General features: G+C 50.7%; 1 non-coding gene across 1 annotated transcript; it reads left to right on the top strand.

The window, feature by feature from the left end:
* The first annotated feature begins 7,192 nt into the window (after positions 1–7,192).
* Positions 7,193–7,274, top strand: TRNAS-UGA. Its single transcript has one exon. It is a non-coding gene; the product is annotated as a tRNA-Ser (tRNA).
* Positions 7,275–12,295: the final 5,021 nt, after the last annotated feature.

Here is a 12,295-nt window from a genome sequence, read left to right on the forward strand (position 1 = left end):
AGCACTATGATTTTCCAACACTGCTGCTTTTGTTATTTCAAAGGGCGGTTTAGGATTTTCATTCTCACACATGGTGCATGAAGCAGGACTCAACCCTCCGTGCAAACTAAATGAGCTGCTCACAGATTCTAACAGGCACAATGAGCCATTTGGTGTGAGAGCCCAGACCTGCCCCTGTCCCAGAGGGAGGGGAGTCATCTGTGACAGGCTGGACCACTGACCTATCAGCTCTTAACTCTCAAACTTTCAGTAATTCTGTTATCAGTGCCTGTGAGTATAATTTAAACAGCCATACTAGGCTGGACCAAAGGCCCATCTACCTCTGTGTTTTATCCTCTGACAGAAGCAAATACCAGGTACCCCCAGAGTTAGTCAACAAGGCACCACTGAGAGTTGAATCGAGGATCTTCTGTTTACAAGACAGGGGCTTTAGCCAGCTAAACCATGGTGCCTGCCTGTGGCTAAAACACACTGTCTTCCCACACCGGACTCCCTGCCATCCCCACTGGGGCCTGACAAGCTTTGCTTGTGTTGGATTCTGCAAAGCAGAGGAGCAGGTGACATTTTCCTTGCAAGCTGTGTGTGTGTTTATGAATCTTTGGCCAGATCTGCACTACAAAGTTATTTCAGCATCATTATATTGCTCAGCTGTGTGAAAAACACACAACGCTCCCTCGGTCGGCAGCTTTTGGCTGGTGCACACACTGCAATGCCAAGTCTGGTGACAAAACTTCCCTGTTTTGGTGACAAAATAAAACCACCTCGACGAGAGGCCTAGAGCTTTGTGCAGCAAACTTAAAGTGACAAATTGTCAGTGTAAATGCTGCTGTTCATTATATCACCATAACTGGTCTCCACCAGTATCCCACCATGAACTCACCTACCCTGCATTCCTGCTACAGAGCCATGGGCCCTCCTTTTATAGCTCCAGAAAGTTCTGACAGCTGAGCCACTAGCCACACCGGGATTAGGTTGATATAGCTGCATTGCCAGCCTAAGTAATGTAATTACACCAACCTAATTTCGTAGTGTAGACCTGTCCAAAGAATCACACATACACACCTTGGGAGCAAAACTTCACCTGCTCCTCTGCTTTACAGAATCCAAACACGAGCAAAGCTTGTCAGGGCCCAGTGGGGATTGGCAGAGAGTCAGGTGTGGGCAGGCATGATCCTTTAAGTAACAGCAGGTACCATGGCTTAGCTGGTTAAAACCCTTGTTTTGTAAACAGGAGATCCTGGGTTCAACTCCTAGTGGTGCTTTGGGGAGGGGCTGTTGGGGCACCTGGTGTTGGCTACTGTCAGAAGACAAGATTCAGAGCTAGATGGACCTTTGATCTAGCCCAGGGTGGCTGTTTTTATGGTTTAAATTACACTCACAGGCACTGATAATAGAGTTACTGACAGTTTGCGTGTTAAGAGCTGGTAGGTCAGTGGTCCCGTCCTCAATGCAGTTTCACCATTTCCACTCGCTAAACTCCCCCACCCTTCTGGGCTCCTAGAGCAGGGACTGAGCCTGAGCCCAGACACGGACACTGCAACTTTACTCCAGACCAAGCTGCAGGATCCTGATTAATGTGACACGGGCCAGCCGAGGGTGTTTCATTGCACTGGAGACGTAGCCTAACGTTATGTCTACACTGTGATTAACACACCCAGGGCACATGTCCCAAAGCCTGGCTCAGCTGACTCAGGGTAATGGGGCTCGGGCCATGAGACTATAAAATTACAGTGCAGACAAATGGGCTTGAGCCCAACCTCTGAGACCCCATGAGGGGCGAGGGTTTCTGAACCCAGGCTTCAGCGTGAACACAAATATCTGCACCACAGTTTTTAGCCCCTCAGCTTTACGTCCAGGAGCCCAAGTCAGATGACCCAGGCCAGCCCTGCTGCCATCTTTATCCCAGGAGAGATGGACTCTAAGGGTACGTCTCCATTGCAATGGAAGCCCAGGTGTGGCACGCTGTGCTCAGAGCAGCACCTGGGAGCCCCATATTCACCGATCTCATATAATGATGACATCGTTTGTACAAAGTCTGCCTGGTGAGGTATCATTTCAAACGTCTTGATCTGTTGAACATTAATATCATGTTGGCTTGTGTGTGCTCACATTGGTTATGAAGTTTTGCTCTTTGTGCATTACTGGGATATGTTACGGGTTGGGAAATGCCCCCCACCAGCCTTTCAGGTGTGACAAGGGAGGAGCCAGACTCACTGCTGGCCCATTGAAGGGCTCCACACTCCCAAGGACTATCCCAGGAACCGTGTACAATGCAGGCTTCTCTGAGATAGCACAGCGACAATGGACACTGATTGACTCACATCATAGCAAAGGAGCTTCCTAGCAAGTTGGCAGAAACTATGAAAGAGGGGAAGAGACATCATGACTTGGCCTCTCTCCCCCACAACTCAGCAGCTGGAAACACACCTGGAGGACAAAGACTGAACTGAACTGACTCAGAAATCAGAAGAGAATAATAACAATAATACTTTCAAACCAAAGTCCCCAACCAGACTAGTATTGGTTTTTCAGCAGAAAAATTTCAGTTTGGGGAATTTTGTTTTCTCAGTCAGACCTTGCCAAGGGAAGCAGGGAGAAAATGTTTGAGTTGCCTCCTTCAGAACAGCTTGGCCTAGACACTAGCTCTGGTTCACTGCTCTGGCCTTGCTCGGATTGAGGGTATTTTAATAATTTGGGCAGGTCCCAGGATGTTTGGGGGAGATGATGAGGATGTTACCTTTTGAGATAAAAACTAAGAAATGCAGCACTAGAGAATTTTTTTTTTTTAAGAAATCTGGGATTTAGACCTTTTATTTAAAGCAAGGGAGTTTCGAGTTGGTTTTTGTTTGCAAGAAGCAACATTCTTTGATCTGTCATTGTACCAAAGGTGGATAGGGCTGTCTATAAATGAGAGGTGAAGATTAAATGCACCTGATGAGGATGGGATTCAAACCCATGCATGCAGAGCACAATGGATTAGCAATCCATCACCTTAGCCACTCAGCCGTCAAAATAAGAGACAAGAGGAGAAATCTAAGGGCAGCAGAGATGGAGACACTATGGAGTTTTTAAATACTAAGCAGAAGCAGGGGCTGAATGAGCTCCCCCTTCACATCTACTCTGCCTAGCTATGCAGCATGATGAGGCCGCTTTCCCAAAATGACCAGTTTTGGCTGGTGGTGGGTTACAAATCACTTTAGGATTGAGTGGAATGAAATGTTATTATCCTTCCTGTATGAGTGAAGGGCAGTAGAACATACCTAGTCCGTCCTGATGGAGCGGTAGGTGGGGGAGGAATAGCTTTTATTGGACTGCATAGATGTGACTGAGAACGTCATCCTAAAACAGTGATTCCCCAAACATTTCATACTGTGCCCTCTTATCCATGGCTGTGAACTCTCTGAAGCTGCGGTCAAGAACCGAGGCTGGGAGTGGGGCTGTTGCTTGCTGGGGAGAGGGGTGCAGACAGGGATAAGGGGGTCGAGGCCGAGCTGGGAGCCAGAGCCCCAGGCTGAGAGTGGGGTTAGGGAAGAGCTGGGACAGAGTGGGGCTGAGTGCTGCTCCCTCCATGGGGGCTGGCTCACACCCTGATGTGCCCCCATGAATGTTCCTCTGTGTCCCCCTAGGAGTCATGCCCCACATTTTGGGAACCACTGAACCCTACTCGCTAAGCAGGGGCTAGTGATGCCAAAGCCCAGGGAAAGGGAGAACAAGTGCAGGCCCCCAGCACTGGAGCCATGTGAAGGGGCTGCAGGAGAGGGGCAATGGCTGGTGGCCCAGGGAGTTAAGGGCAAAGGGGGCACAGGAGGGGGCAGGAGTTAGGGGTGAAGGAGGCGCAAGGGTTGGGAGTGCAGGAGCTAGCGGTAAAGGGGGAGTGCGGACCGTCCAGGGGCAATGGGGAAGTGCCAAAGTACAAGCTTCGCCCAGGGCACCATTTTCCCTAATGCTGGTCTGAGCAAACCATTGGAAATGACCCTTCAGTGAGACCAGAACCATAGTGCAGAAAAGCCCCTTTGGTAAGTGGTGGTGGCTGAGAGCTTAGGGTGATGGGTTAGCAAGCAATGGGCGTCTTTCTGTGGAGGTTTGATTCTTGCCTGCTAGGCAAGGCTGGTGTGTGGTGTCTCCATGGCTGTACTTTCAGTGTCTAATCACCCACAGTGCCACAGGGAGCCAAGTCTAGACATATTCAGAGGCTCTATGCCAGGGTTTCTCAAACTTCCTTTCACTGAAACCCCCTTCTGCCAAAAAAAAAACAACCTTACTACATGGCCCTGGAAAGAGGGACCAAGCCCATCCACACTAGGCAGAGGTGACAAAGCCTGAGCCCTGCCCCAGTTAGGGGAGGGCAAAACCAGAGCTTGAGGGATTCAGCCCTGGATCGTGGGGCTCAGACATTTGGCTTCAGCCCCAGGCCCCAACAAGTCTAATGCCAGCCCTGGCAACCCCATTAAAACAGGGTCACATCCCACTTTGGGGTCCTGACCCACAGTTTGAGAACCACTGCTCTATGCTGATGGGAGAGAGTTTTCCTGTGGGTGCAGTTAATCCACTTCCCAAGAGATGGCAGCTATGTCAGTGGGAGAAGCTATATCGGTGGGTGCGCAAGCTGTGGTGTTTACCACATTTAAGAAGTTTAATCAAACCCCATTTTTAAAACCAACTGTAGTCTGGGAATGGCAAAGGACCTCGATGAAGCAGGGTCTGTTCTTCAAAGTCCCGGAGATCATAAGTCCATACTCCTTTGGTCATGGGGGTATAGCTCAGTGGAAGAATGCTTGGTGGCAGATCAAGTGGTCCTTGATTCAAGCTCCAGTGTTCTCTTATAACCTTCTTTCTTTTTTTTTAAAAAAGGAAAACATTTTCATTTCCATTCTCCATTATGTTCAGGAGCTCCACTGTACGGGGGTGCTTGATATGAATGTAAACACTCAACATTTCACTGTCCAAATACATAAAAACTTAGCAAAGCTGTCCATCAGCTGAAATTAGTTCCAATCCTCTGTGTCAATTTATGTTTTCATCAATTAAACAAAGGTATCATATGAATGTACATTTGCAGATCCCTCTTCTCCAGGAGCTGTGCTGTGCAGAAGAACAAGAGCCACATCCAGCTGCAGTTCAGCAATCTGATGACCAAAGAGCCACCAAATGTTCTGAGGGCTGGAGAAAAATGCCTTCTAGTGAGCTATTGAACAAGCTCAACCTGTTTAGCTTATCAAAAGAAGATTGAAAGGTGACTTCATTGAAGTGTTGAAGTGCCTTAATGGAGAGAAAGGATTGGGTATTAAAGGGCTCTTGAATCGAGCAGAGAAAGGCCTAACAAGACCCAGTGGCTGGAAGGTGAAAAAAGACAAATTCATGTTACAAATAAGATGCAAATATTCAACAGCGAGGATAATTCACCACAGGAACAAGCTACCAAGGAAAGTGGTGGATTCACCATCTCCTGATGTCATTTCATGAAGACTAGATGCCTTTCTGGAATGTGTTTGCCCCAAAAGTAGCTCTTGTGTCATACAGGAGGCCTGTGATATGCAGGGGGTCAGATTAGATGCTCTAATGGTCTCTTCTGGCCATAAAGTTGACTAATTTCTGAAAAACTGAGTGTAGCATTGGGAGCAGCATCTCATGTTTTCCTGTCTAGCCGGCTTGCTTCCTAGAACGAACGCTCCTTGAGTGGGGTGATCCACAGGGAGTAGCTCAAACCTTCAAAGTGCCTGGGCAGGGGCAGGACATTAGCACAGCAAGGGAGGGGTGTGGCAGTGACATCACAAAGCCTTTTGCAGGACCTCAGACTATTGGTCCAAGGTGGTGGAGAGGTGGTGACCTCACAGAGAGATGCTGACATCAGCCAGGCAGGACAGGGGTGAGGGGCCAGGGAAACCTCAGAGACCCTGTGGCTTTGCTTCAGCAAGTCTCCTTCTCCAGATCTCTCTCTGAAGACAGAGTATTCGGGTTCACGGACGTGAGTGCCAGGAGGAACCTCTTTCAAGTTTTCTCCTTCCCTTTTCCTGATTTTACTAGAAAACAGCAGTCCCTGTTTAGAAGGTAAGAGCCTCCTTGAGGTTTGAAACCTGTTCAGTCTGATCCATCTGGTGACAGTTGAATTTTAGGCATGGAAAACACAAGCTTAAGGAGGCAGAATTTTATTCTGCACCGGAGATTTTGTCCATTAGAACCACTGGGACATTAGGGTTTGTCCTTTTTGTTTCACCTTTTCCTCCGTCCATCCCTCCCTCCCTCCTTTCTCTTTGTCTCTTGCTTCTTTTGTCCTTTCTCCTGTTCCCCTCCCAACACCAGGAGGGGTGTGTGTGTGTTTGTGTGTGTGTTGCGGGGGAGTGCTCTGCAGCTTCCACTGTGGGAGGTCCACCCAAAAATGTGGGGTTGAAATAGTGCTCGGGCAGTGATCCCCACCAGTGACCTGGGCCATCCTTTGAGCTCTCTGGTGAGAACCCTCAGCCTCCCGTCCTCAGTCTCTACCCTGATTGGCTGAGCAGGGGGTTATTGACAGGGAGGAGACTCAGGTCCTTGTTGTTCTCTTTTAAGACCAAGGAAATAAGTCAGAACCTGTTATATGTTGACAAATTTTGCTGCTTCGCTGCATTAATGGTCTCTGAGCAGTTGATGATTCTCTCTAACATTGCAGTTCTCCTCAAATACTTGCTGAATAATTACTGTGCACTGTTGTTGGTCTGGAGCTCATCTGACCAACAACAGGTCATTCAATGTCTGAAATTCAAGATCTGAGGGTTAATTTGAAAATCAGGGCTCTTAGGTCCTATTCCCAACTCTGCCACTGGCTGGCTGTGTGACCTAAGACAAGTCAATTCTCCTTTCTCAGCCTTAGCTTCTCCGTCTTTCAAGTAGGGATAATGATGATCCGCTCCTACCTACCTCACGGTGGGTGGAGGATGGGGATCCATTGGAGAGTGTCACGAGGAGTATCAGAGGGGTAGCCGTGTTAGTCTGGATCTGTAAAAGCAGCAAAGAGTCCTGTGGCACCTTATAGACTAACAGACGTATTGGAGCATGAGCTACTGCACATGGCTAAGCAAAGAGAACAAACCCCAAATCCCCCCTGTGCTTTGGGAGCCAGGTTTGCGGTGGGAATTCTGTAGTTAAGATGACTTGACACCTGGGCATTGGGATTATTTACCAGTTTCTCTGTCATTGGGGCAGTTTTTTGCTCACAGCTGTGATGGCCAAGTGGTTAAGACATTGGAGTTGAAATCCAATAGGGTTCCCCTGCGCAGGTTCAAATCCTGCTCACAGCGAGGTCTGTGTTTTTGCCAGTCCCTAACCCGGGCAATACCTCTGTGCAACCCCCTGAGACACTCTCAGTTCTCTCCCCGCCCCAAGTAAATCCTGTTCTGCTCCTTCCATAGAGATGCCTGGGACACCCCCTCACACTGTGTCCCTGAGGGGTCGGGCAAACTCTCAGCATCTGAAGCCTCTGCCACTCACCTAGTGCCCCATAGATCAGCCATAGCCCTGGTTCTGCTCCTCTCTCTAGCATGTGAGTCAGCGACTCCATGGGAGCTACGGGGCTGCAGAACCAACAGAGAGAAAAAAAGGTGCTCAGCACCCACTGGCAGCCAGCTCCCCCCCACCCACTACAGGCCTTGCTGACAAGCTCCTCACACTTGCCAGTGATCAGCTGTTCAGTGGGGTGCAGGAGGCGCTGGGGGGGGGAGGAGCAGGGAGAGTGGGAGAGGGAGAGGAATGGGGCAGGAAGGTGCAGGGCGGGAAGAGATGGGACAGGGGTGGGGGCTTGGGGGAAGGGGTGGAGTGGGGGGCAGGGCCTGGGGAGGAAAGGGGGGATTTGTCCCATACCCCGGATCCCTCTAGGGCCGGCCCTGAAGGGAAGCACCGACTATCACAGTGACAATAAAACTGACCAGCCTTGTGGGGGGGGCTGAGGGAGATCCGCACTCACCAGGTCTCTTCTCTCCCCCATGGTGAGCCAGACACTGCTCTCCCCTGCCTCTCACTCTAGCAGCTGGACGCCAAGGAGCCATTTCCCCTCAGGAAGTGCATTGAGTGCCCCTGTGGTGCTGGGGGGCTGGCACTGCTGCTGCCTGTGGGGCTGGCAGGGGGGCTGATGTCTGCACAGACTCTCAGTTGCCAGGCCGGAGGGGGCACTTGGGACCTCACCAGACTGGCTCAGTGAAGACGGGGGTTGACAGAGCAATACAGAGCAGGGAGCAGCATCCGCCCATGCAGCCAGGCAATGAGCATTTCCCACAGCCTGGAGCCGAGGGCGGCAGCTGCTGTTCCAGCTCCTCGGGACAGGCCCTGTCAGCCAACAGCCACTTCTTACTCCCCACAGCTAAGGGCGCCGGGTTCCTCCGGTGGGGGTGTGGGGCAGCCGTTCGTTTTCCTGTTCGCACTCCTCTGCGGTGTGAAAATCGGGGAGGGGAGGCAGAAGCCCCACTTCCCTCCCGAAATGACGCCCAGTGGGGGAAGCCAGGACAACAGGGTGGGGCGGCAAGTGGTGGCCAGACTCTCACTGCCAGGGTCTAGTCTAGCTCAGGGTCCAGCTCAACTTCCTCCCCGTGCCACTGGCCCCCAGTCCCCTTCCACCACCAGGTCAACCCGGGCACTAAGGCAGGAACAGGGTGAGGCAGCAAGTCAAGCTGAGCAAGGCAGGCAAAAGCAGGTCTTGTCTTCATGGACAGCTCACAATGACGTCCTTTTTGTGTGCAACTGCTGCAAAAACCTCCCAGACAGAGAAGCATCAGGCTGCTATACTGCTGCCAAAGTAGCTCAGTTGGGAGAGCCTTAGACTGAAAATCTATAGGTCCCTGGTTCAATCCCAGGCTTTGGTAGGTTCTTTCATCTTCTTTGTGCAGGGGCAGCTTGTTCTCTGACAGCACAGCGGTGCCTGCACCCAAGGTGAGCAGGGCTGGCCTAGAGCAAAGCAATTTTGCGGGCCCCTTCCATTAAAAAAAAGTTGCAATACTGTATTCTCATGGGGCCACTGTGGGGCCTGGGGCAAATTGCCCCACTTGCCTCCCCTCTGGGTGGCACTGAAGGTGAGTCTCTGAGCTTGGGCTCTGCTGTAGGAAAACATAGAGTGGGCTTCTGCCTCTAGTTGGCCCACCTGACCTTTAAGGATGAGAGATGGCAGGAAGAGAGCAAGGCAGGGTGAGCCTCAGGAATGGTGCCAGAGGGCTGCTGGGCAGTGACAGGCAGGGATTGGGGATGAAAACTCCTCTGCGCAGCTGAGCAAGGGCAGTACCCTGGAAGGGGCATCTGTAAAAATGGCCATGTGGAAGGTGGCAGGGATTTGGGGGCCCAGGAGGAGGTGCTTGCTGTTCAGTGCCTTGGAGCAGCTGGACTTGGCCATGGTGGGTGTTCAGGAAATGCACATTAACAACTCTAGGGTAGCTCAATAGGCAGAGGGTGATTGGAGGAAAGGCCTCCTGGCCAGGGAAGAATGATGGGGCTGGAGTCTTGTTCTTCACATTCACGGTGCGAGTACAGAAGGTGGTGGAGCTCCAACCAGGGAGGGCATTACTGGTGGCTTTGTGCTCTGTGGCACTGGTTACTGCTATATTAGTGTGTATGGTCCCCAGTTAAGGCATGAGAGGGAAGATCAAAGGCTCCCTTCCTCTGGGCTGCATGATGTTTGTTGTTGCGGGGGTGGGGATTTTAATTGTGTCAGCCGGCCTGAGCACCGCTGGTCCCGTTTTCCCAACCTTCAGAGGAAACATTTTTACAATGAGCACTACCTGGCGCAGGTCTGTAGTGAGGTCGGCTTAGAGGAGCTCACTCCAGCCACAGAGGGGGTTCACCTTTCTGCGGGGACAGACCAGGACTCGCATTGACCGGATTTATGCTTAGCTTTTGTGTCTTTAGCACGTTGCTTCTCAGATTCTTTCTTGGCCTGACTTGTTACACTTTGACACTTAACAGGCCAGAGTTTGTGCACCTTCCTACTATCCTCACTAGGATCTGATTTCCAAATTTTGAGGAATGACTTTTTGCCTCTAACAGCCTCCATTACTCGACCGTTTACCTAGAATTGGCGTTCTGCTGGTCGTCCTATTGTCGTTTCTGATTGAGGTCAAACATTTCATCTGAGCCTCTAATTGCGGCGTTTTTAAACGCTCTGCATGCTGCTTGCAGGCACCTAACACTTGTGACAGCAGCTCCTTTTAATTCCCATCCAACCATCTGTACTTATGCCGATAGGTCGACTTTAGGTCTTTAACTTTGAGCGGTAGCTGAGAAGATGGTAAATCGGGCAGAAACCCGTTCGACAAACCTCTTCATTTCCTTGTTATTTCCTGACTTCTTCATTCATCCCCTTTTCCTTATTTCCTGGCTGAGGTGGTGGCCTGCCAGGGAGCTCCCCGGCACCTCTGGCTTCCTGGGCTGAAGGCAAGAGACAGGCCTGGGTGTGGTGAGGGCCTCCTGTCCCGGAATGAGGCTGCAGTGCTTCCTGGCGCCCTTTTCCCACCCACAGCGGCAGGCGGCTGCTGCGGGAGAACACGAGGGAGGCTCTCGGGATGCTAGGCAGCTCTGTGTGGCTGTCAGGGGAAAGAGCCTTCTTCTCTAAAGATGGCTGGCAGGAAGGTGGTGCTCAGCTCTGTAAGCGACTGGCCCAGTACCCTCGCTGCCAGGGGATGCAGACATTTCTGTAAGGTGCAGAAAGAGGGTATTTGGCGTCCAAGTTAATATGAGAGCTATGCAGTTCAGAGATGGAATTTCCATTCACTCATCAGTGGCCTAATGGACAAGGCAATGGCTTTCTAAGTCAGAGATTGTGGGTTCAAGTCCCATCTGGGGTGAAAAACTGCCTTCTTCCTGTATATTGCAAGGAAACCTTGGCCTTATTTTCACCAAGGAAGCTGGGAGATGTTTGAACACAAAATACTGGATCTTGGGAACAATCCCCCAGAAATGGCATCTTGACAAATGCTTTCTAAACCCCTCAGTAGCAAACAGTTAATACTAGTGTTTGTCTGAGACTAGAGGGAAGAGGAGTGTTTACTCGGACACCTCAGTGAGTGAAACAGACGGAAAGAGCAAGGCCGTCCTGAAAGAGAATGGATCTGTCTGGAGACAAAGAAGCCCCCCTGAGAATGAGCAACAGTGTGAAAAGAAGAGGTTCAAATGGGTGTTAGATGTTAGTTAGTGTTAGAGGGTTTATCCCTTCACCCTCCCATTACCGGGTCCTTCTTGCATACACACAGAGCAGCAATACCCAATGTCCCAAGGTGCAAACAATTAGATGTTTATTGGGTTGAACTTCCAGCAAGCAATGATTCCAGTTTCCTTCCTCAGTGTCCCCATCCCAGCCCTGACACCACAGAGCCTTGCCTGTGTCCCTGTTCCCATTCTCCCCCTTAGCAAAACATAGGACATATGGTGACACATTTCCTGATAGGGCCAGGCCTCAAGGTGGAAGGTGTTGATATTCCATTTGTTCCACTGCCCTGTGCGTAGTACAGTGCCCTGCACCTTCTCTCATACGGGCCTGCCACACCTGTTCCAATTAGCGTTCCAGACTTCCCACTATAGTGGGCCCGAGAAGGTTGGGTCCAGGTTGTCTAGTACAGGGGAGGGGCTTACTCTATTACTTCTAGATTATTTCCATAGGCAACGTATCACAAATATACTTAGCAATACACCAGCCGCTGTAATAATCCACAGCAACACCGAGAGACCTGACTACTGCAGCATGGTCCAACATCCTGGCCACCACCGAAACACCTCCTCTCCTCCTTTGACGGGGTCAAGCTCTTAACACGTCCAGTTGCTGGCAGCTGCAATACGCTGCCGTTGCAGGTTTTTGTGCTTTTGTCCATATCATAAGTCCACTGAATGTCCACAGAGAAATGGGTTATTGTCCAAACGAACTTAACCACGTGGTGTGGAATCAGGCTGTATGCGCTGGTTCGATTATTCACAGCAGTAAGATTCACAGATCTATCTGTGCGCCAAAGCCCAGAGAGCAGTGTGTAGTGTGGAATTTGGTTAGGGCTGGTGTAATTGTGCCCCAGTAATATGTACATTTCCAGCAAAACACCTCATACACAGTACACCCAATTGTCCACCCTTGCCATGGGCCATTGGGTGTGCTCCTCCATGGCCATCAGGGAGGGCACAGTCAGACATCTTCTCTGGATTTACACACCCTCCATTGATTCCCAGCGAGCAAATCCCCTTCTCATTATTCCCATAGGGCTTGTGGGGCCCACCTTAGCTGCTGATTCACTTCCAGATACACAGGTGCTGGCCTCCTAGTCGAGCATTTTGAATTTCCATACACATCTTCCCCCAGGTC

The sequence above is a fragment of the Mauremys reevesii genome, linkage group 17, assembly GCF_016161935.1.
Source record: "Mauremys reevesii isolate NIE-2019 linkage group 17, ASM1616193v1, whole genome shotgun sequence".
Classification (NCBI taxonomy): domain Eukaryota; kingdom Metazoa; phylum Chordata; order Testudines; family Geoemydidae; genus Mauremys; species Mauremys reevesii.